Source organism: Ursus arctos, unplaced genomic scaffold (assembly GCF_023065955.2).
Source record: "Ursus arctos isolate Adak ecotype North America unplaced genomic scaffold, UrsArc2.0 scaffold_15, whole genome shotgun sequence".
Taxonomy (NCBI): domain Eukaryota; kingdom Metazoa; phylum Chordata; class Mammalia; order Carnivora; family Ursidae; genus Ursus; species Ursus arctos.
Genome location: NW_026622819.1, coordinates 16,156,994 through 16,182,739, shown reverse-complemented (window position 1 = coordinate 16,182,739; position 25,746 = coordinate 16,156,994).

Genomic DNA, 25,746 nt, shown 5'->3' with positions numbered 1-25,746 from the left:
CTGAGGTTTTTTTTTTTTTTTTCTAAAGAGGCATTTAGTTAAGTAGCTTTAATGGTCAGATGATATAGTAATCTTTTCAATCTTAATGACTGAGTAGTGTTCATACAGGTATTCTATGAATAGGTATAATATACCTACTGTTACCCGATTCCTCTTTAAGTCTGGACATGCAGTAGTGGACAAAACATTGTTGTGCATATGTATAAATACAATAGCTGGAAAGAAAGAATGGAAGGATATATACCGGGGTTTGCCCTGTGCATTACAGGATATTAAACATCACCTATGGCTTCAACAACCTAGAAGTCAATAGCAGCTTTTATCCCCTCCAGTTGTGGAAACCAAAAATGTCTCCAAATATACTCTGGGGGACAAAATTATCCTCAGTTGAGAACCACTGAACACACTGGCTATTGGTTGTGCTTTATTTATGGAAAAGAGAGTGTTAAAGAGAGGGAAGAGGTAGGTAAATTGTTTTTTTAAATCTCACATTTCTATATTAATCAGTTTGATTCTTTTACTATAGTTTTGAGATGATTTTCATGTATTACTCATGTAATATCTAGAAATTAGCAAAAAATAAGAATAAGCACCTAAATGTGAAAAGTAAAGACAACAACAACAACAAAATGAAGTTTATTTTGCCCATAGAATATGAAGTAGCATGAGAACAAGTATATTATTTCTTGTTTATCATTTGATTCCTCTTCAAATAATTTACAGAATAAGGGACGAATTCTTCTTATAATGTACTACATCACAAATTTATGTGAGATCGTAGCTTTTCTGCCTTTCTCTAGAATGAACTCCTCTAGAAGAGGTGGAAAAGCCAAGAACAAAAGAGACAGAAAATACACTCACAAAAAATTGAGCCTCATATTAGATTTTGAGAAAATCTTGCTAACGTTGTCATCTCATGATGTTGCCATTACTTGCCTAAAAAATGGGGAGGTGATGAATAGAGTGTGAATCTCTTTTCTCTATACAGGTACAAAGCCAAATGGAAGGAAAACTAAAAGAAGACAAAGTAAGATTCCCCCTTCCCTATTCCCTGCTGCTGCCAGGAAATTATCTTCAGTACAAAATTTTAAAATTTTTAAATAACTGATAAATAATAACGTATACTAAAATTCATTTGCCAGATGGTTAGGGGTCCTAAATTAACTGATAATATAACATTGTCAATAATTTCCAATATCCAAATCTGTGATATATGTATCCATAATAGGAAATTTCTATATTTACTTTATATTTATTCATTGGAATAGTGATTTAGGTATAGATAACCAAAAATACATTTTTGTTATAGTTGCTTCCTATACACACAATTGGTTTTGACAGATCTTCAATTATAAGGGAATGGTTAAGATATTTTCACAACAGAATGACTCTGTTCTTGTTACTTTCCTTTAGCTCTACTTTATGATAATAAGGATGAGGCAAACATCAATAATATAAATGGATTCAATACATGTAGCTATTGGTAATACAAAATTGGAATATAAATTTGAAATATTTATAATTGTCATTAAGCTATCAAACATTCTTTATTATTAACAATATTTCATGTAACCAAAGACTTTCAAATTACTGTAGATTTGTTAACATTAGACAGGAACTAAAGCAAGGACCCTAAATATAAGAATCTCTTTTAACTGCTAATATATAGTAATATGGTCCTCTCAGTTTGGAGGATGTCAAGTAAGCAGTTTGAAGCCCAGAGAAGACTCTTGGCTGAAAACAGAAATATGAATGCTCTGATTCTTATAAATTTACATGAAAATTTAACCATCATTGGAAATTCTCCATGTAGGCTATCCTGAGTTTTCAGAGGCTTACTGCCTTCATTCCAAGGAAGTTTTATGCATTTGGAAGAGTAAGTCAGATGATCACATATCAAATAAAGCATGTTACTTAAATCATTTCAATGTAGGTATCCACTGTGTTCTCAGGAGATATCTGGCAATGAATTTGTGATCTACATTGAAATCTAACATGATCACATATCAAATAAAGCATGTTACTTAAATCATTTCAATGTAGGTATCCACTGTGTTCTCAGGAGATATCTGGCAATGAATTTGTGATCTACATTGAAATCTAACATGATCACATATCAAATAAAGCATGTTACTTAAATCATTTCAATGTAGGTATCCACTGTGTTCTCAGGAGATATCTGGCAATGAATTTGTGATCTACATTGAAATCTAACATGAGGGAATAGGCTGAGGACAATTTTATTGTCGAACAGCAACTGTTACAGAGCAAAAAATGCATAGCACGAAAGGGTTGCTAACCCAGAGAAGTTGGCAGTGAGAATTGGAGATAGAAGTACAAACTGATATTAACACTCCTGTTGTGAACACCGTCTCTGTCACTTTAGATTTTTGTGACTTTTGGGCAAATTACCTTTACTTCTTATATTAGTTTGCTAGGACTACAATAACAAAATACCACACTCTGAGTGGATTAAACAACGGAAATTTACTCTCTTGGAATTTTGGAGAAAGAAGTCCAAGATCAAGGTGTCCACAGATTTGGTTTCTCCTGAGTTCTCTCTCCTTGACTTGCAGATGGGTGTCTTTTCGCTGTGTCCTCAAATGGCATTTTTCTCTGTGTGCCTACATCCCTAGTGATTCTTCCTTTTCTTATAAGGAAACAGGTCATATTGGATAAGAGCCCTACCTTGACTCTCATTTGAACATAATCACCTTTAGCGAGTCCTACTCTCCAAAAAAATTGTTACATTCTGAATTACTGGGTTTGGGATGCCAACATATGGATTTGAGGGGGACACAATTCAACCCATATCACCTCTCTAAACCTTAGTTTTATTACCTGAAAAATGGGGATAATATTAGTACTTATATGACAAGATTATTGTAAAAATCAAATGGGATGAAACATATATGTCACGTACAGTGACAGTCACATATTGAATCTTTAATAAATATAAATTTAAGTTGGCTTCATAATTATTATTAGCATCATCATTATAATTTTATCTGGATTTGTGCTATCTTTTTATAAGGATGATTTCCCATTTCATGTACCCCCTTTTTTTTTTTTAAGTGTGTTTTGAGAGCTAATCACAGAGGCACCAAGTATCATTCACTTTGTTATTTTGGGCTATAAAGGGACTGACAACATTTTTGCCACTGTCGATACAAAAAAATGAAAAATATTTTGTTAGGCAAATGTGTAGTTTTTAATTCTATTTTTTTAGAACTTAAGAGTACCACATTAAATTTGAACTACTCTTTTCATAGTAAATAACCATATTAATGATGTATTATTTACATAAGGAATAGGTGAATGTTGTTATATAAGCTTGGACGGGAGAGGTTATTCAATACTAAACAATCTCTGAATAAAATAGCAATGTCTTAACATGGCAAAAAGTTCTTTCTCAACCAACAAAACCATTGTCGTTGTGCAGATGAGCTGGCAGACCTGCTCATGGCAGTAATTCAGGAATCCGGGCTTATATAGCCACAATATTCCAAATTCTGTCAGATAATATGGTATAAAAAAAAGAAGCCTCTGATTCAGGTAGTAAATGCTTTGTCTTGTAACGGAGACGTTCTATCCACTTATAACTTTTAAATCAAAATTAATCATGGGGCTTCCCCCTTTCGAATGGGAATTAGGATATAATTCTTTTGTCTGTTCAGAAGTCAGAAAGATGACAATATTTGACTATTTAGTGAGCAACATTAATTTTTATTACAATTTCACTCCCTCCATGCTTCAAAATGCAATCCATGTATTTCGATGCTGTCCTTACAATTATAGAACATGTATTCGCACACACATATATGCACAGAATGCAAGATAAAACTCATTACTGTGTAAAGATCAATAAACAGCAAACTTACAGAAAGAATCTCTATAACAAGATTGTGCGTATATATATACATATATATATATATATATATATATACACACATTATTTTCAAATAGTTCTCAAAACAAGAAAGTGTAAGTCTCATTCAATGATAGTTAACAAAATGTCACCTTAAGAATTATTGTTGCCAAGAGGAGTCATTATAATACAAATTCATAAATTTGCAGCACTCCAACAGACTGTTGAACAGTGACGGATGCTGCTAGAAATAAACCAATATTAACAAGTAAGATTATTGATTTAAAATGTTATACTATTAATACTATAGAGTTGGTTTAAAGAAATGACTTAGGTAAACTTTGTAACAAAACTATACTATAATTGAAATAGTAATATTAAATTAAGCATTGTCACTGCTTCCATACAAGAAAAGCATATTTTAAAAATTGTAATATTTCTTTTTCTCTGGAGTCAAAGTTTATGATTTTTTTTTTTTAAGAGAAAAGGGGACAGGTTGGGGTAGGGGGAGAGGGAAGGAGAGAATCTCAAGCAGACTTCATGCCCAGCAGAGACCCCAACATGGGTCTCAATTTCACAACACTGAGATCACAACCTGAGCCAAAATCAAGAGTCAGATGCTTAACCGACTGAGCCACCCAAACACCCCAAAGTTATGATGATTATAATCATGTTAAAAAATTAATTAAGTTGGATAATCATTCAATATTGTGTTTACCAAGAATTTATAGATTTTAATAGTTCTATATTCTGTGGTACAGCAATATCAATAATAAGGAAGAAGACTATGAATTAATAGAAACAAGAATTCTTACATATGAAATCTAAAATATAGATTTGCAAATACTTTATATTAAGAGTGCCTAAAGAGAAGCTAAATGTATTTTTCATATTTTGTTTTAATTTTGTTCTCAAATTTCAAAAAGAAGAAAAAAAGGAAAACTTGAGCAAGTATTTTATAAAGTAGTGAAATCATGTGAAAGGTTACATGTTCCTTCAGGGCAAACAAGAGTGCATCGCCTTGTAAGATGCAAAATGCTCGATTTCCACAGTGATAGTCTCAGAAATAAAAGACAATATTTGGATAAATAAACTGTTATCTTTTACTAAATAATGGCTCTTTATAAGTATTATTTCTTTTAAATGACAATTGAAATCATTTGTATCTCTAAATTAAAGGATTGAATTATGACAACTTGGAGAAATTTGTTAATGCAGACTTTTTAAACAGCTTTTAAAATCTAATTTAAGTTATTACTGTTCATTGAGCAAAATTAACAGCTAGTGATCAAATCTATACAGGATAGGTTGGATGTAAGATAAATAATTGAGATCAGAAAACTTGTTCCTCATTTTCTTATCTTTTAATACATTAAAATAGCTTTGTTTATGCATGATTAATACTACTCAGAGACAAAAATGGAAAAGGACAATGAGAACAGTATCGACTTGCCCTGAAATATTACTAAATAAAATCTATTATGTGTGTTCACTTGTCAGCTATATTTAGACACTTGTGCTGGACTCATATTTTGGGTTCCTCCTTCAATTACCTTGATGTCTTCCATTTATCTCTTATTTATCGGTCTCTGACTGAACCTGGCATTGTGTCCTTACATCTTCCAATCTTAGATGAAAGGTCCCACTTCATGCCCTGAGTTTGGCTTCCTGAGCAGCCTCCATGGGGGCCAATAAGGGAACCCAGAAATGTAAGGGACTTGGTCCCCTTTGTAGAGAACCCTGATAATAAACATATGAGAAATAAGTGTATTAGTTTCATAGGGTTACTGTAACAGAGTACCACGAACTGGAAGGCTTACACAGAAATTTGTTTTCTCTCAGTTCTGGAGACTACAGAATCCCAAAACAAAGTGCCCACGGTGTTGGTTTCTTCTGAGGCCTGTGACGGAGAATCTGTTCCATGATGTTCTCCGAGCTTCTGGTAGGTTGCCCACAATCGCTGGTGCTTCTTGCTTTGTGACAGTTTGCTCCCTGTGTGTCTGTCTCTGCATCCAAATGTCCCCTTTTTATAAAGGTGTCATCTTTATGGATTAGTCCTCACTCTAATGACATCATCTTAATTTGGTCATGTACAAAGACTTATTTCTGAATAAGGTCACTTTCAAAGGTACTGCGTGTTAGGACTTCAACATCTATTGGGGTTCCACAATTCAACCTATAACCTAAACTGGGAAGACAACTACCCTAAGATTGCTGTCAGGAGCAATTTCTCCTTTCAAACTTTAGAGAGAACTATTATGTTGTATTAACCATGATTTTTATATTTTATAATGTTTTGACATCTTGGGAAAGCCTACCTTGCAGGCAAAAGATTGCCCTGCCCAGACATAGCTAATTCCTAATTCACCTCAACTTGGTGAGCCCACTTTTCATATACAAACCAATTGATTACGAATCCATCTCCCTAAAAAACTTATTTTATGTACATTTATACACTGAGCTGTGTTTCTTCTGCCCTCAATCAACTGAGAGCCAAGTGCTAGACAACTAGGGTCAACCCCATAATCCAGAGCTCACCATAATTATTCAAACTAACTGGTCTTAAAATGTTTATCCTGACCTGCAATGCCATTCCCACCAAAACTCCAATAAAGCCTGTGACATATACTATCCCCTTGCTCCTCGATCCAAATCTGGTTCTTCCCCATGTGGCTTTGCATGGCATGGCCTGTCCCTTTCTCTTGGGAAATTTAAGTAATAACTTCTTGTTTCAATGGTATTGACTTCTAAGTTGTCACTCAGTCACCTCTATTAGTTAATATCCCACAATACAGTTGAGACACAAGTGCTGAGTAGACATGCCCACCAAAGATCTGTGGGCTCTTCCAGGCTTCTTGCAAAGTGTTTTGTGCTGCCTTGCTTCACACCTTTTCATGCCTCACTTCCCTTTCTTCCATCTCCATCACCGACCTGCTAGGGAGTTTGTACCTCCAAGATCAAATATCATCACTTTTGCCTTATCTCAAGCTTTGCTATCTGGAAGGTCAGGCTCATATTTATTTGGAACCAGAAATGTACAAAAAGAAAGAAAGAATGGTGAGTTAAGGTTTAAAGACTAGATAGTAAAACCTACTAAGAGGTTGTGATTTTTAAAATATGGAGATACAGAGCCATGGATGAAAAGACAAGTCAATATGAAATCTAAGATTCAGAAACATATTCAACTTTATGTATGTGATTAGCAAATCAATAAAGCACTATTTCAAAGCAGTAGAATAAGTTGCTCATTTGGTATACTGAAGACAATTAATTAACCATTAGGAAAAATATACCCAGTGACAAAAACAAAAATGCGATAAATTATGGGACATTGTTGAATCTAGTTAGCAGCCAATAAACCAAAGAACCAAATAAGGTAGCATTTGCCATTTATGCAACTGGAAACATTGAATAACATTCACTGGGGGCACCTGGGTGGCAAAGTCGGTTAAGTGTCCAACTCCTGGTTTTGGCTCAGGTTGTGATATGGGGTCCTAGGATTGAGCCCTGCATGGAGCTTTGTGCTTAGTGGGTGTCTGATTGGGATTCCGTCTCCCTCTCCTTCTGCCCCCCCACCCCATGATCTCTCTCTCTCTCTCTCTCAAGTGAATAAATCTTTGCAAAAATATTTTCCAAATTGGAGAATGTATAACAAATATGATAGTCTATTCTGGATGTATATGGTAATACCAAGAACTTTAAGATATGTCAAACTTTTTAAATGAATGACGTATTTTCAAACAAACTATTTTAAGGTAGACTCAGGCATTTATGAAAAGAAGTATGTTCAAAGATCCTTATGAGAGAATTTACAAGATGAGGTTATAGAATTATTATGCATTTGTGTATTAAACACCCAACAAAATGAAGTAAGAAAATAATATTGATGGATATGAAAAGATATTCATGATATATCATTAAATGATAAAAGTAAATTATAAACCTCATGTTAGTAAGTTTCTCACTTGAAATAGAACTAACATGCAGATAAATTATATTTAAATATAAAAACCAAAAGACATAAATATTCTTTTTTTTAAATACACAAATTCTAATAGGAATTATTTTTGATGCTATGATTACTAGTGGTTTCTCTTCTTCATGTCAATGTGAATTTTCTAAACTTTGTATGATGAACATGAATACATTTCCAATGAAACAATAAAATTACTTAAATATGATTTAGTGGGTACAGTATCTATAAATTCCAATAAAATAAATACAGTTTAACTTTCTTAACACCAGAATTTCAGAAGTACTGTCTGTAAAACATTGTTCTAGGGATGAAGATGACTGTAGAAAGTTGGACATAAAAGAGAAGACACAGATCTGATGGAAAATATTTATGTGGAGTATGATATAGTTTTATTTTGTTTCTAAATGCTGTCATATTTATTAATTAATTAATTTATTATTTATTTGGGGGAGAGCGAGAGAGCACAAACGTGGGGAAGGAGAGGGACAAGCAGACTCCGCACCGAATGTGGAGCTTGATGGGGGGCTTAATCTCACAACGCTGAGATAATGACTTGAGCTGAAATCAAGAGTTGGACACTTAGCTGACTGAGCCACCGAGACACCCCTAAATGCTGTCTTGATCCAGTTTGGAGGACTAGCCTTAGAGGCTGGTCTTCCTTGAGCATCTATTAATTCCACACCCCAACCACTTCTCTTATCCAGCCCTCACACTTCGAGCCACTGTGCACCCACTCTACTCTCCCCAGGGCCAGGTACCAAACAACTGGCAGAGCCCCTGTGCCTTGAAACCTACACAATTATTCAAACTAGCCAATCCACTGGGAGCCTGAGAAACCTAGCTAAGCCCACTGCAGTTGCCACATATAACCTGCCCCCTATGGCTCTGGCTTGCTGTTACCCTGTGCCCAGACACAACTTCCTGGGTGGCCCTGCCTGACAGTTTTTTCTTCTTCCAAATTGTAAGTAATAGAGAGTTTCACCTTCATCTATGCAGTCAGTGTGTTGTGTCCACCACCAAAAGCATCTTCAAATCATAGAAAAGAAAGTGTATGTGTCTGTACAAAATGTATGCACATACATATATATCTTCTTCCTCAAAACTTCTGCCCTAGTTCAAGTCTTCGTTATCCCTATGTTGGACTATTACAGTATCCTTCTAATCCAAACTGTTCATCCTCCAATTCAAGATCCCTAATCATCTTTCTGGAACAAATGACATTGTTATGCCTCTCCTTAGAAACTCTTTGTTCAGGGATATAAACAAATCAGAGTCTGACTCCAGACTAGTTTTCTCATTCCTCTTACACACACATAACAAGATCACAAGGATCTGTGCTTTTGTATAGCTCTCTGACGGGACCAATTTCTACTGCCTGCATTACCCTCGACAAATCCAGCTGGAAACTCCCTTGTCATTGTTCACAAACTAATACCGGCATCATCCTCACATCCGAGGACAAATGTATAGCTTCCTCTTTCATTACCATAACATTTTGCAAATACCACCATAAAGTGACTTGTACATCCCAACTACAAATGGGCTTTCTAAGACTAACAAGTATAGCTAATTTCCCCTATCTTTTCTAATTATCACCCACCTGACTGATAGGGCACACTCAATACTGTGTTTTGCTGAGTTGAATTGAAGTATGTACGTACCTTAGTCAGAAAATACTTATAACGTTGGGGATGAGATCACTTTTTTTGAAGGTCTCTCTTAAACTGGAGGTTTGGGGGAAATCACGAAAGACATGAGTGGCATCTTTTTTCACCCCCATACAACACTACCAGTACATCTACAGTCTCTGTCCTAATGTGTTTTGTTTTTCCTCTCCTAATGCTTTTATGTGGCTCAGAAACAGTTAAAGAGTGAAATACCAGAGATATCACAACAGAATTCAAGCCTAGAAACCATAAATTTAAGGAATTCTTTCAGGCAATATTTAACTTATAGTTTTTTGTTTGTTTGTTTGTTTTCCTTTAAAATTAGGGAGGTTTATACACTATATCCATCAGGGGAAAAAAGCTAAAGAAACTGTCATTTTGGCAGTCTTTAGAAGGATGGATTCATATTTGAAGAAAAACATATCTTCAAAATTCTGCATTTTTATAAGTTTATTTAGTATCATAGAGACAAAAAGTGCCAGATCAAGATAAATAGACACGAATCCTTTGTGCTTTGTAGAATGAACATTCTAGAAAATGTAGGTGGTGTGAAAACTGCACAATTAAAAAAAACCTATGAGATAAAGATTTGATCATCTTACTAATAATATACTGGATTAGCACAATCTCTGGGTGGGCGAGGGTGGGAATGCAAATGAGAATAATGGGTAAAAGATGGCAATAAGAGACAGAAGAGCCATACTCTGGCCAATGACTTCCCTAAATGTTTTAGCAAAAAAGAACTATAATCTGGTCCCATATTATGATGTAGTGACAAATGCATATGCATATTATATAGTTATATATTTATATTACACATATATATGTATGTGTATATTGTATTTCAACTAATTAGCCTTTTGTAATTTTTTTCCAAGTATGACTAATTTTACTGACTTATTAAATCCAAAGCTTTAATCAACTCCCTTCTTGAATTGATAATAGAGGCATATGTGCCAAATAGACCCACGTGACACTTGTGGATGGGAAACTGAGACCTGCAGAGAGGTGATCAAGTAGATGACAGCCTTGCTTAGCACTCCTTCTTCATACTGAAACCAGGTAGTGCAAATAATACATGTTACTTCAAGTCCAAATTTTGGCTTCTACATTCCTGAGTATATTTCTATTTATTAAAATTTTCACTTAAAAATATAATCTTTTTTATGCTGCCTCATTATTTTTCTAAATCCGAAATGAGAAATAATACTAAATAAATAATCAAAGGAATACTACCATAAGTACTACTTATAAATAAAAATAACTGTGACATGTATCCTGCTTTTACTCCTCAATATTCCTCGTAATAACTAAAGATCTGTATTTGCGTGCAAATGTGACTCCGCACACATGAATAAGAAATGAACACATTAAAACATGAAATCACATCTGCAAATAATGATGCTGCTCCATTGCAATAGCTCCCCGCACACCAAAGCGATGTATGACCAGAGGCGGCATTTAACCCAACTCTCTGAAGGATGCTTTTGTTACTTGCAGTGAGGAGAGGGAAAATGAAGCCCGTTTGTCAGTGGCTGAGATGAGATTCTAACATGTTTGAATTACCATCGCTGGGCTCTTTCCACCATTTATTTTATAAAACACAAGCATCCAGTTCATAGAACCTTATGCTAGAATTCTTTAGTTATGAGTAACTGATGACAGCTGTTGGGGTGGCCAGGACATGGAGTTACAGGAGCTTAACATTCTGTATTTATTCATTCTTGGAGCCAATATATATTTGAGACTTTGCAGTTATAAATTTGCAAATAGAAGTAATAAACTATGTTAATCAACAGCTTTTATGTTCAAATTTATGAGTCATGAGATTTGGCATATCAGAAAATATTGAAAAACAATATACATATGTATTCATGTATATTTATTAATTTGATAAAATATTTTTACAGGAAATACTTGGTTGTTTATTATTTGTAAAGATATCATTTTCTGTAATTTATTATTTGTAAAGATAGATAGAAGACGCCAAAATATGGATTAGATATTTACAAAGAAGTGTGCCTGGGTGGCTCAGTCGGTTAAGCTTGGGCTTTGGGGTTGTGAGATTGAGCCCTGCTTTGGACTCCGTGCTGGGCATGGACCCTGCTTAAGATTCTATCCCTCCCTCTCTCTTTGTCCCGACCCCTCCCCCCCTCTTTTTCTTTATCTCTGTCTCTAAATTAATTAATTAATTACATGCTGAAAAAGGGGAAGTATTTCAAAATCAATACATTAAAGAAAATTTAAAAAAATAATATAGATTTCCTTTCAAAAGTGTAGAGGTACAGTCTCAAACATTGATTTGGTTGGTTTTGTACTTAAAAAGTTAGTTGTGCATTTGGAATCAGTAAATTAGTCTGCAATCTGCCTATTGATAACAAGGAAAAAAGTCTTATCTCACATTGTGTCACACATAATTATATGAACATTTGCACCCAGTTAATTTTGTTTGTATTTGCTTAGAAATACCTGCTGAGTGGGGATTATCATTGCATTCAGGATATGCCTGATTTGCTAAAAGGCCACAAATGTCACCCAGCATACTAAATTCTCTCAGCAACTGAAGTACATTTAGAAAGAATGAAAATGAGGCATCTTGATCATTTCAAGGAAAATATTAGCTGATTTTCAAGTGCTTTAGATGCGTGAATTAATGCAACAAATTTAAATATAGAAGACATTGTTTTCAGCTCACCTGATATTTGAGGGGGAGCACCTACACGATTCTTTTGACAAAGGAATACAAAAAAATGCTTAAGCCCATCTTCCATTTACCTGTTTTGCAAATCTATCAATATACCACAGAATTACCACAATTCCAGGCCCTTATTAGAGACTTCTAAGAAAACTACCTAATTATGGCTTCTGTAAGAAATTTAGTGGGAGACAATAGTATTTTAGAATAACGATCTAAAGACTAGGTGTACCATATAGCCACATCTTGAAAAGATTTCCTTCTAAAAAGCTCTAGACCCTTGTCTTGACCAATACCATAGTGTTATGAAATCAGACTACAAGAGAGGTTGCACTTGGGGAAGGAAATGGGTTTTGCATGAGTAATATGAGGGATAGTGAAGACATTATTTCCTGGATCATTACCACCCCACTTAAGTCACATTTGGAAAGAGTTTGTCTGATTGTCTTGGTAAAATTCCTCTCTGTGTTAGGTGGAATGGCCCCTGAATCATGTCCACTCCCTAACCCCCAAAACCATGAATGCAGTATATTACTTGGGAAATAGAACTTTGCCGTCATAAATAAGGTTGAAGATCTTAAAATAAGATTAACGTGTAATAAATACTTAGGCCCAAATTAATCACAGATATCCTTTAAAGCAGAAGACTACCTCTAGCTGTAGCAAAAGAAATTCACCCAAAGTTAGAGGCACTCAAAGCATGAGACCTTAACATCCCACTGCTGGTTTGGAGATAGAGAGGGTGACGTGGTCAGCAATGCAGGTAATCAGAAGGACTCTCCTGGGTGATAGTCAGCAAGAACTTCAGCCAGAAAAACTGCAAGAATTCTGCAAACAACCTGAATGATCTTGGAAGTAGGTTTCCCCTCAGAGTCTGGAGGTAAGAGCCCCAGTCACCCAACATCATGACTGGCCTTGTGAGACCTACTACTGATATAGTTTTGGAATACAGGTGAAGTTTGATGGGGTGAGGTCCAGAACCTACAACTAAGAAAGAATTCTTGAGACGTCTTTGGTGCAAAATGGTGGTTTATGAAAGCACAGGGACAGGACCCATGGGCAGAAAGAGCTGCTGCCCCGGGTTTGTGAGCGGTGGCTGATTATATACTATGGGGTTGGGAGAGGAAGGAAAAGGGAGGTTTCAAAAAGATTTTCATATGTTAAAGAAGACTCACAAGATACCTGAGGCTTTGCCATGTGGAGGAACATTACACTCTGCCTGCCTCAAGTATCTGTCCCAATGGGCTGCAGGTTATAAGACATTTAATTGTATCTACATTTCCTTCTGGAAGCTAGGTTATTGATAGAAATGCTTTGTTCTTGTAGATTGCTAAAACCTTTGTAAACTGAGGGAGGCTCCTGTCTTGCAGGATTGTGATCTCTGTTAGTTTTACTATTTGTTTTTCCTTTCCAATTAGCTTTAGGGCAACCAGGAGTGCGTGAGGAAAGTCACATATATCCCAGGGAGGGTTGTGGGGTGTCAGCTTCTTCTTTGTCCTCAGCTTACCTTCTGTTCCCTCATCACTACTACTTAGCCCACTACGACTTCTGACCCACAGAGCTGTGAGTTAATATATGTGGGTTGTTTTAAACAATATGTTTGAGGTAATTGGCTACTGCAGTGATAGGAAACTAATACACTCACCCATAGAAAATGATGTACTTCCTATTTTGCATAACAAATACATGAGCCATGATAGTCTCTCTTTTGCTGATTGTAAAGATGCTTACAGCTAATTTTAAATTTTATCATAGAAACTACGTAGACCTTTATCTCTAGCATAGTTGTCTTTTTCTTTCACATATCCTAAGTTTTATTTTTAGGATAAAAAGCTATCCTAATTTTCACAATGTAATCATGATTATATTTTATCAATTTTTCAAAACTTTGTATTAAGCTATGCCTTCTTTAGAAATAAGTAAACTATAAGTACAAAAACTGAAATTAATTTTGTTTATTCTTACTTATAGTTTCCTTCATTGTGAAATATTTTTTTTTTAAGATTTTATTTATTTATTTGACAGAGATAGAGACAGCCAGAGAGAGAGGGAACACAAGCAGGGGGAGTGGGAGAGGAAGAAGCAGGCTCCTAGTGGAGGAGCCTGATGTGGGGCTCGATCCCATAACGCCAGGATCACGCCCTGAGCCAAAGGCAGACGTTTAACCGCTGTGCCACCCAGGCGCCCCCATTGTGAAATATTTAAATAGGGCTTACAGGAATGCACAAAATGAAAGGTAAAATAAATTAAGATTGGTTGTGATAGTTACTGATTTTGTTTCATAGCCAATATCCCTTTTTTTTTTCTTTGATAACAGCAGCCCGAGTTTTTCCTGGGATTTAACCCCCCCTTGCATTACATTAAATCTTGGTAGCATATTTCTTATTACTTTAGTGAGGGGAATATCCTCTGAGCTCTCTGGGGGAGAGCTGGGAGAGTCTTTCTGTTCTTATATAATTCATCCATTTTAGTATGTCCAGCTTGGTGAGCCTCAATGCTCTGGGCTGTTCTGGAACCTCCATGTAATTTACTGTTAGCTATTAATTTTCCTAAGCTTTGTTAAAACAAAATTGCACTGGGAAAAGCTAAACAGGTAAGGAAGACTTTACTCAATGGTACTGCAACAGAGGATAACATTAAAATGCAGTCTGAGCTCAGCTCCACTGACACAAAGGGAGGGAGAGTTTTTCAGAGCTGGGAAGTGGGGGGAGGATCTTAGGGCACTTGTGTTGTAATAGGCTGTACTCAGAGGATCCCTTGCATCTTAGTAACAGGAGGTAGTTTTATATCTTGGAGCAAGGTGCCCACTAAAGGAAATTAGGTTTCTACCCTCCCATAGGGACTGTGAGAAAGGAGCATTATATCAAAAGGATCAAAGTTCCAGTTATAAAATAAATAAGTCATGGGATATAAAGTACAGCATGACAACTATAGTTAATAACACTGCATTGCATATCTGAAAATTGCTAAGAGAATAAATCTAAAAGAAGGAAAAAAAAGAAAAGAAGAAATTCTGGGGGTGTGAGAAGGGAGCATTATCTTCCTTGATGATTACATTTCAAAGGGGTACCTCCAGGTCCTTAAAAAAGGCAGTTCTGGATTGTAGAACTGGCAAGAAGCTTTCAAAAGATTTACATCTCAAAGAGGCAAAGAAAGAATTTTCAACTGGTTTTTAAAAGAAAATGCTCTAAACAAACAAAAACAAACTAAGTCAGGGGCCCACATCTGGAAACCTTATCCAGTATTAAATCAAGAGGGGTTAAGTTTATTCCTAAGCATTTTCTTCTTTTGGTGCTACTGTAAATGGGGCTGTTTTCTTAATTTTCTTTTTGAATCGTTCACTGTTTGTGTGTAGAAAGGCCACTGATTTTTATGTTGATTTTGTACTCTGCAACTTTAATGAATTTATTAGTTCTAACAGCTTTTGTTTATCTTGTTTTCTGTGAAACCTTCAGGATTTTCTACACACAAGACCATGTTTTTGGTAAAGAGGGATAAGAGAGATATTTTACTTCTTTTCCAATTTGGATGCCTTTTATTTCTTTTTCTTTACTAATTCCTCTGGCTAGTATTTCCATACAATATTAAATAGAAGTGGTGAGAGTGGGCATCCTTGCTTTGTTCCGGATCTTAGAGGAAAAGATTTTAGTTTCTCATCATTGAGCATGACGACAGTTGTGAACTTGACAGTTGTGAACTTTTCACATATGGATTTTATTGTAATGAAATAAGTTCCTTCTACACCTAATCTGTTGAGAGTTACTTTTTAAAAAAAAAAAAAAATCATGAAAGGGTGTTGAATTTTGTAAAATACTCTTTCTGCGTTTAAATATTCTTACCACACAGACAAATAATGATAATGGGAATAATAAATAGGGTGGGAGGAAGGTTTTAGAGGTGATGAATATATTTATTGTGGGGGGACCTGATTGGGTGGAGGCTGGTGTGGGTGGTGAAAGAATTCCCCCAAGGCAGAACAAAGGAAATAGAAGTTTAGTGAACACACTGCAAGGAAGCAGTGGACAGGACAGCAAAGGAGACTGTCTGCCAGAGGCAGTGGTGGGGAGCTCTAGTTAAAGGAGAGAAGTAAAGAGGTATGGAAACATATGGAATTTTCCTTTTTCAGTGCCTGTGCCCAGTTGTAAGTGGCCCATCGGTCAGCTAGGGCTTGTAGATACTTTGACGTGCATCACCTAAGAAGCCCTTTTACATTTCAGCCAGGTGGTCACTGTGGGCCCTTCTACCTTACTCTGGTTTCCATTGCTCAAGCCTGTCACCTAAAAGAGGCCTCTATATTTATGGCATAGATTGTGATGATATTTTCACAGAAATACACTTACTTCCAAACTCTTCCAGTTGCATACATTAAACATGTACAGCTTTTGGTATGTCAATCAAACCTCAATAAAGTGGTTTATGAGAAAAAGAGGGAAAAAAATGAGGGGAATGTTAAGATTATCTTGGGCAGCTGAGGAGCATAGTAGAATTGACCCATTGACAGGTGCAGAATCCTGAATATTGGGAGTTCCCTAATCAGTTTAACATCTCCCCTTCACTGGCCCAGGATTCTCATGATCCATTTGCAGACGTGTTGTCTGGGTGCCTGCAGATACATATCAAGGCACTGCAACTCCTTTGGTGAATAATCCCTTTCTTAGTACGGCAAAGTATTTATGGAGCCATGCTGCGACTTGACCCGTTATAGGTGTGGGATAGTATAACTTGTAGTGTATCTTTGAATCTATGGCATCATCACCTGTTAGCTTGTTAAAATCCACATCCATAATATACCTTGATTTAGTAAATCACAATTTCTGGGGATGTAAACTGAGGTACTTAATTTGAACCAGCTGTCCAGGTGATTTCATCTGGTAATGTATGCACTTCCGGTGAGATCATTGCATCTTTTCCAGATAAAGAGAAGTTTGTTTTCTCTAGCAAGGTGGAGATACCACTTCTGTTGCCTGGAGAAGACAAACAAATTTGTGGGTTCAGGTTTCTGAAAAGGATCCTCCCAGTTGTCCCTGCCTCAGGTCTCAGGGTTCTATCACAATGAACACTTTAGTGTAAAATGTTTCCCAAGGCTAAAACTTGATCCACTTTTATAAGTGGTTAATTTGTAAGAGGGATCTCTAAAATAGGACATCAGGATGCTCTGACTTGATAGCTGGCCTACTTGAGCCTGTCATTTTTTTTTTCTTTTAAGGTTTTGATTTTATTTAGGATCATCCCAAACATCATCACTCTTTATAATTGCTCATCATTATCGTTTTCCAATATTTCTCAACTAATAGAGTGATGATACAACCAAATAGGAATTCTACCATAGTCCATCCGAATTCACAATATATGAGGGTCTTAATATCTCAGATGCTTGTAGGGTTGAGTTCTTATACCCTAACTTACTACCATCAATGCCAGAGAATGACCCACTATAGGAATCACAGAAGAAGAATTTGTTGGTAGAGATCAACCTCTAGTACCCACTATTTCACCATTTTTGTTTAGGTTTTCCCCAAATCAACCCTGAGACAGGAACATGAGTATAAATAGTTTATTGGGAAATAATTTAAGAAATCATAATAGTTGGGGTGCCTGGGTGGTTCAGTTGGTTAAGTGTCTGAATCTTGGTTTCAGCTCAGGTCGTGATCTCAGAGTCCTGGGATCAAGCCCCATGTCAGGCTCCATGCTCAGTGCAGACCCTGCTTGTCCCTCTCCCTCTGCTCCTCCCACACTCTCTCTCTGTCTCTTCTCTTTCTCTCTCTCTGTCTCTCTCAATCTCATAAATAAAAATCTTAAAAAAAAAGGAAATCATAATAGTTGTGTGGGAAAATTAGACCACCAACACATTCAAATACCTACATCACACCAATTGAATTTTGACTATCTATTGAATTAGTTATTTTGCTCTACATCAGTAGTCAAAAAACATTTTCAATAAAGGACCAGTGAGTAGTTTCGGCTTTGCAGGCCAAATTATCCCTGTCACAGCTGCTTGACTTGTCATTATAGGACAAAAACAACTATATGTGTTGAATGAACATGGATGTGTTCCAAGAATATATTATTTACCAAAAAAAAAAAAAAACAGATGATGGTTTGGAGTTGACCCAGAGGCCATTCTTTGCCAACTTCTACTCTATGGTTGTGACCTATTGAGGACAAAGAACATGACTTTTTATCAATATAACCTAAGTATCTGGCACTGCTGTACACATAGATATTTATGGAGTAAATAAATAAAATTTTAATGTATTTATAGATGATATGGATGATTACCTTGAGTTGATCTTTCCCCTTACCCAGTTCAATGAACTGGAAAATCAGGTTCCTTCTTAAAATTTAAGCTTGAAACTAAAACCCAAGTTTGAATCATGCATAGTTTTCTTTAGAGCAAAGTAGCAATACATCACCCAAACATGCTGGGCAGTAACCTAATTTCAACTATCGGTGCTTTTTTATTTTTTTTCTTTTTTCTCCTTTCTTCTTTTTATGGCTTATTTTATGGCTTTCTTTTACTCTGTTGACTTTGATAAAAAAAAAAAACTTTCCTTAGTAAGTCAATTGTAAAGATATAAAAAATAGATGAAGCAGAGAGAGATTTTGACTGATCAGCGCAACTCTATCCAAAATAGGAAGTTGAGGCTTCAAGGATTTAACCTCATTGCCACAGTGACAAGCAGAACACTCTTATGATTCGATCACATTTGTTAGATATTTTACCTAATTCCTCTTTGCTTGTGTTGTCTTACCTACTTTTGGTTGAAATATATATATATATTTTTTGAAATGGTTGAAATATATATATATAAAATGTATTATGATCCCATTCATAAAGTTCAAGCACATGTAAAACAAAGCATTGCACTGGTAAAGATACAGCCTGGGACAGTACATTTATAATGAAAAGCAATGGGAAATTCTACATGCAGTGGGTAAGAGAATGGTTGGAAGGAGTCTTCAAGGGACACTACACTCAATTATTAGACAGGATGGTATGTGTACAGGTTTTCCTTACATTGCATTAGCTCCTGATATTTCTGTTACAAATGTTGCTTTACATACAATTCTTATATAATGAGAAAAGTATTTCCCTGAAGATTTGTATATCTTTCTGCTTGGAAGTCTTTTTGAGCAATGTGGAATCCCATTCATAACTTATCAAAACAATGCTGAGAGTCAGGATGAAGCATTTCCATGCATACATTAACATCAGTCTTAGATATTAGATATATGAAGAGAATTGAATGAAACTTTTTTTTTAACCTCAAAATATGTAGGATATCAGTTCTAGATCAAGATTTTTGGCTCTTTCTTCAAATGGAGTATGATGCCTTGTTCCTTTCGTTTTTGACTGAGGTAACAATTTTAACAATGCTATCACTTGTAAATTCTAAATTGGCACCTGCTCCTAGCATCATATATAGAAAAGGAAACATAGAAAATGCAATTAAAAGCACACGCATTTTAAGTTTACAACATCTTGATTTATTTAATATTACAAATTATTTTTGTTACCCAGTTCATTATATAAGTAATATAAAACATCGGCCTCTCATTGGTGAAATGTTCTTTATAGTGATTTCAAGAATAATTGCATACAGTCATGTGCTATATGTATTCTCTTTTGTAATAAAAAATGGCGTTGAGCATAATTACAAGAATTAATGAGCTTGCATTAGTGTTGCCTTAAATCAAGCAAAGCCTGTAAATTATTTTAATTGCAGTATCCAGTTAAAATATTTTGGTCAATGAGCCTTTACAAATTGTATTAAAATGTGCAAAAATAATTTTGCCGTGATATATATCATGCTAATACACATTTATGATGACCGATTTTAAAATATAATCTTCCCTTCAATCTTTTCTTCTAGAATTATGCATTTATTTCTCAACTTTAAATTTAAGAAGGCAGCCTCACCTCAGACCCTCTTAGTTCTGAAAAAGTAACAACATCGTAAACTTTTCTTCCTCGTAAACCTAACAAGTTCTCCAGTTACTAGGTCAAAGTACCCTCTCTGCTTATACTAGTTTGCTCTTGTTGAATAACAAACTGACACATTTAGCTGCTTTAAAAAAGCACACCTTTATTATCTCACGGTCACCATGGAGCTGGAGTCTCCCACATTTTAGCTAATCCTCCACTCAGTGCCTTATAATGTTAAAATCAAGATATCAACTGGGTCATCTTTTTTTTCTAGAGCCCGGGGACCTCTTCTAGGCTCACAAGATTGTTGGCAGAATTCAGTTCCCTCTGGCTATAGGACCAAAGTCCTCATTTTCTTGTTCTGTCTCCTGGGGATGACCTTAGCTCCTGAAGGCCACCCATTGCTATATGGCTCAGAACAGGACAGCTTACTTCTACAAAGCCAGCAGGAGAATCTCTCTGTCCAGTCAGCTAAGATGGTGTTTTATACAACGTACCATAATCACGGAAGTGGCCATCTCCTATTTATGGGTCCAGCTCACACTCAAGGGTAGGCCCGGCACCAGGGGCAGGAATCCTGCGGGCCATCTGAGAATTCTGCCCGCCATATAGCCCCAGTCACATATTTCAGCCACAAGCAGAAAGTGGTCTCTCCTGGTCCTGAGAAAATAACTTTTTGTCACAGTCTGCAACCACCAAACTGGAAAACGGTTAGCATTTACTCTCGAATGAAATTAAAATTATCCCTGAAAGAAGGAACAAAGGGTTTGAATAATTTTTGAGAATTTTCTGCTCCTGAAACAATTTCTGATCTTTCATACCTCTGAATATTCGTTGTGGAGCATCTCCTGATACCTGATACCATGTTCTCTCATAAAAGAGGCATACATAATATGAAAACCTGTACACGGTCCCCTCTTACGAATTAATAAACATGTAGCCATGGTTCAAAGTACATTTTAACTGTTAAAATGATCTTATAGAAACAAAATTATTAACTATACAGAACAATGTTTCACTTCATCACTCAATGCCAAAGTCTCCTTTACACATTCACCCCAAAGTTGATAAATGTTTGATAATTATGGAAAATTTTAAAAATATATTAAAAATTTTTACAATGCAAAACTTATCCCCAAAACGAAAGAGATAGTACAGTAGACCCACAAAATGACAACCGGGACAGCAGATAGCCAAGGTCAAAAGCAGAGAAATAACGTCTTGAACCTGCTTTTATACATTAATACGTAATTCATTGGATGATGTTACAAATGTAACTAGATCTAGCCAAGGACATTTTTATCAGGTGTGATAAATTGTGTTTGACCTGCTGGTACCACCCACTGAATACCTAACTTCATGTATTTCAATAACTTTTCTGATAATCAACCACCTGGGCAACATTCGCAGTCTTTCAAGCTGTCACTTTGGGACATGAATTAGTGTTAGCACACACATAAATCATTGCCGAAAGTCAAGAGGAACTAAAGCAGAGAGCTGCTGGCTTCAAAATAGTCATATCGCCAAGTAGATTGAGGCGATACGTTAATGTAGTCAAAATAAATAGATTTACTGCTAACTTATTTATTAATTTTGAATATTTAAAAAAGTCTATCAAAATTGCTGTTCCTAAAATTAAACCGTTGCTGTCGAAAGTAAAGGATTACCGTCAGCAACAAACCAGGCTTGTGATAATGAAACTAAAGAGCACTCGATAATGAGAAACTAGCGTCTTGAAATACCAAATTATTGAAAAGTAAGAGTGATTATAATTATAGGTTGATGCTGTTATATCGTTCTTTATGTGAGCCTTTGAACCAACAGTCTCAGAGGTGTTAGAAGCAGTACAGAAACGGATGGAAGAGCATCTTATTTATTTCAAGTCATTTAAAAAACTTGTCAAAGTGATTTTGAAACTTTGTGTCCTTTGGGAGAATTTTTTTGAAACAAGAAATCTGCATAATACCTCTAAATAACAACCTGCACTGGTTTCCTTGGAGAAGATTAGGCATAATACAAATATAATCAGTAGATTATTTTTCTTCATAGTCCAATTTGTTTGTAATCTGTACCTCCGTTCAAAAAAATCTGCACCCAACTGGGGTGTTATATGCAAGTAATGAATCATGGAATATTGCATCAAGAACTGGGCATGTACTGTATGGTGACTAATATAACAAAATAAATATTATTTTAAAAAATCAGCACTCAATTTCGGTTTCCATCTAGTAAAAATCAAAAATATTCATCAATACATGAATATGAGTGAAATAAATCAACTTTCACTAATTTTATAATTTTATTTAAAAATATGTAATTGTATCTAAAATATTTTTCTGCTTTTTTAATAGGACATATTTAATTTCAGGTGACTTTTTATGAATATGTTTTCAAAATTTTTTTACTATTGTTTCTGCAAAGCATTATATCTAGTTTAATAAAACTGGATAATCAAATATGTCCTTTAACATGAGTTTTGATGAAGTTGGAAGTAAGGAACCTCCCTAAATAAAAAATATTTTAAAATTTTGTATAGGTAAGATGTTGTAAATAAGAAATAGGGTAGTAACAATGATATCTAGCTTTCAGATATGCTAGACTTCTTAGAGATAAAATAAATAATAGTAAAAGTACAATCATAGTTAGATTACAATTAGGTAGGTTGTGCTATATTCCAAGATGTATTTCTTCTCCCACTTGAGACTTCATGAAAGTAGATGTGGGTGCAGGTTCATGCAGATAAGCAAAGAGAGCGGAGGTCTGGAGATGAAAAGGCAGAAAATAGAAAAGTAACTAACCTAACAGACATCTCTGCTCTGCATTCAAAATGTGCAGAGATCAAAGCAGAAGAGAAGGATAAGGATTGTCACCTGTACCTGGAAAGGCTGATAATGTTGAGGAACCAGATAGAGTCATAAGCAGAAATGAGATGTACAGCATACAAGTGTTCAATCTGTGTCAAGAACACTAGTTTCACACTTGTAGGCAAAGACCCGTAAAAAATGACTGGTGAGATTGATATTTATCAAGACACATGTTGGTTGATATCAAAGAACCAATGAGATATCTAGAAATAGCCACATCCCAACCCCAGCTTCCATCATAACACTACTGACACTTGAAGGTCCTCTTCCCCAATTCCTATTGTATGATGTAATCAAAGTGATAAGCCCCACCCATATATAAAGTATTTCCATTCAATAATGTTAGTGCTTTACCCCTAATTTACACATTCAATCATTCATTCTATGAGTAAATGAATACTCATCAGGGTCCAGTGACTGTTCTAGGTGATTGCAATATGGTAGTAAATAGGAGTGAAAAAAATAACTTCTCTTATGTAACTTACATTCTAATTGGGGGAGGCTGACAATAAGCATTAGACATAAAAATACAAAAATTACCTAACAAAGAAAAAGTGGAGCAGTTTAAGAAGGGTTAGAGTACTGGGGAAAGGAATTTGTTATAATATTAATTAGGATGTCCAAGGGAGGTGTCATTGAGAAGATGAAAATCAAGTGAAGGTTTTAATGAGATAAGGGAATTGCCATGTGGATATTGCAGGGAAAAGAATCCCAGGCAGAGAATAAGCAGAGTAAAGGACAGAAGGAGGCGTATACTTACTATTTTTAAAAAGAAGCAAGGAAGCCACTTGTGACTGGAAGAAAGTTAGGAAAGAAGTAATTGGATATCATAGAGAAAATGGGAGCTAGATCTTGTAGACAGCTATCAAGAATTAAGATCTGAATAGACAACCAAGGAACAGTTTATAGAGGAAAGTACACCAAATGGAAAAAGAAAAATAAAAGACAAAAATTAAAAACACCTGTGAAATGAAGTCGAGATCATGAAAGTAGCAGAAATGTATACAAACCAAATCAATATCAATCGATTTTCAAATTTATGAAAATAACCTACAGCCATAAGACAGAAAGAGGATGCCCTTAGAGAAGAAGGAGATTAAAATAAAGAGGATTTAAAGTGAAATGTAATGTTAAAAAATCTTAAGTTGAAAGTTTGGAAGATAACTTTGAAGAAGTTATACAGAAAGCAAACCTAAAGTCAAAATTTTAAATAAAAATTTAAAAATGACTTGGAAGAACAATCTGCAGCATTCTACATGAAATTATATCTATCCCAGAAAGAGATGAAGTGCAGAGTGAAGAAGACACCTAAGTAATACAATAACATTTCATGAAGCATGAGAGACTATGGACTCTGAGAAACAAACTGAGGGCCTCAGAGGGGAGGGGATGGGGGAATGGGATAGACCGGTGATGGGTAGTAAGGAGGGCACGTATTGCATGGTGCACTGGGTGTTATACGCAACTAATGAATCATCGAATTTTACATCAAAAACCGGGGATGTACTGTATGGTGACTAACATATTATAATAAAAAATATATAATAATAATAATAAAAAGAATAACATTTCCCAGAAACAAAAGTGTGATACCATAGTATAAGAAGGCACAAAAAATGTTTAGTTTTATGATTTTTAAAATATCTACATCAATGCTTATTTTCATGTTTCAACACACTAAAGAAAATCCCAACAGAGCTGAGAGTCTAAAAAATCACTTTTCATGTGGAGGTGTAAAAATGAAATTGGAGCTGAATTTTTCTGCAGCATTGCATTGCTGTATGATAGAAGACTGGACAGAACTTTCACAGGGCTTACAGAAAATGATGTTTAAGATAATCATTTCCAGCCATATTACTAATTATAGATAAAAGACAAAAAATGTAATGGGGATGGAAAAAAGACTGAAAAGAATTATTTCCATCTGATTCCTTTCTTCCAGAGCAAAAGGAAAGCTTAACAACAACATAAAAAGTTCATGAACAGTGACTCCAACCCAGGAGAAGTCCTCAAATGGTCCTAGAAAACAATCTAGCATGGGGCAAGGTAATAGAGGGCACAAGGTAAAGGTACAATAGGGGAGGGGGGGATGATACAACAGACCAGATAATATTAGAGGGGGAATATGAGAGCATAAGAAACAAATCAGTATTTATATAGAAAAATGTGCAGATGAATAAATAAAGCAGTTAATAACTCAAAATCTGTAAAAGAAGGGAAAATTATCATATTTGATCTTTTATAGAGTAATATTTACATTGACATAATCAAGTAAATACTGAATATCTAAGTAACATACACTTAGAGGTTTGGAGAGGGTAGGAGGATAGGAGAGGATAGGAGAGGGCTAGTAATAAAGTATAAAAGAACTCAATCCTTAGGGGTTGTATTAGTTTTCTATTATGGCCATGCAATTGACCACAAACTTAGTGACTACAAAACCAAACCAAACCAAAACAAAACAAAAACACATAACATAACATAACAAAAACACATACTTGTTTTTTACAGTTCTGTAGGTCAGAAGTCCTAATGGCCCCAGCTAGTCCACTACTTTAGATTTTACAAGACTGAAAACAATGTGTTGGCAGGCATTCATAACTTTCTGGAGGCTTTGGGGAAGAACTAGCTTCTTTATTCAGGTTGTTGGCCAAATGCAATCTTTTGTGGTTGTAAGACCTAGGGATCTCTTTTCTTGCTGGCTCTTAGTTGGGAGGGGGGATGTCCTTAGCTCCCAGTGGACCCTCTC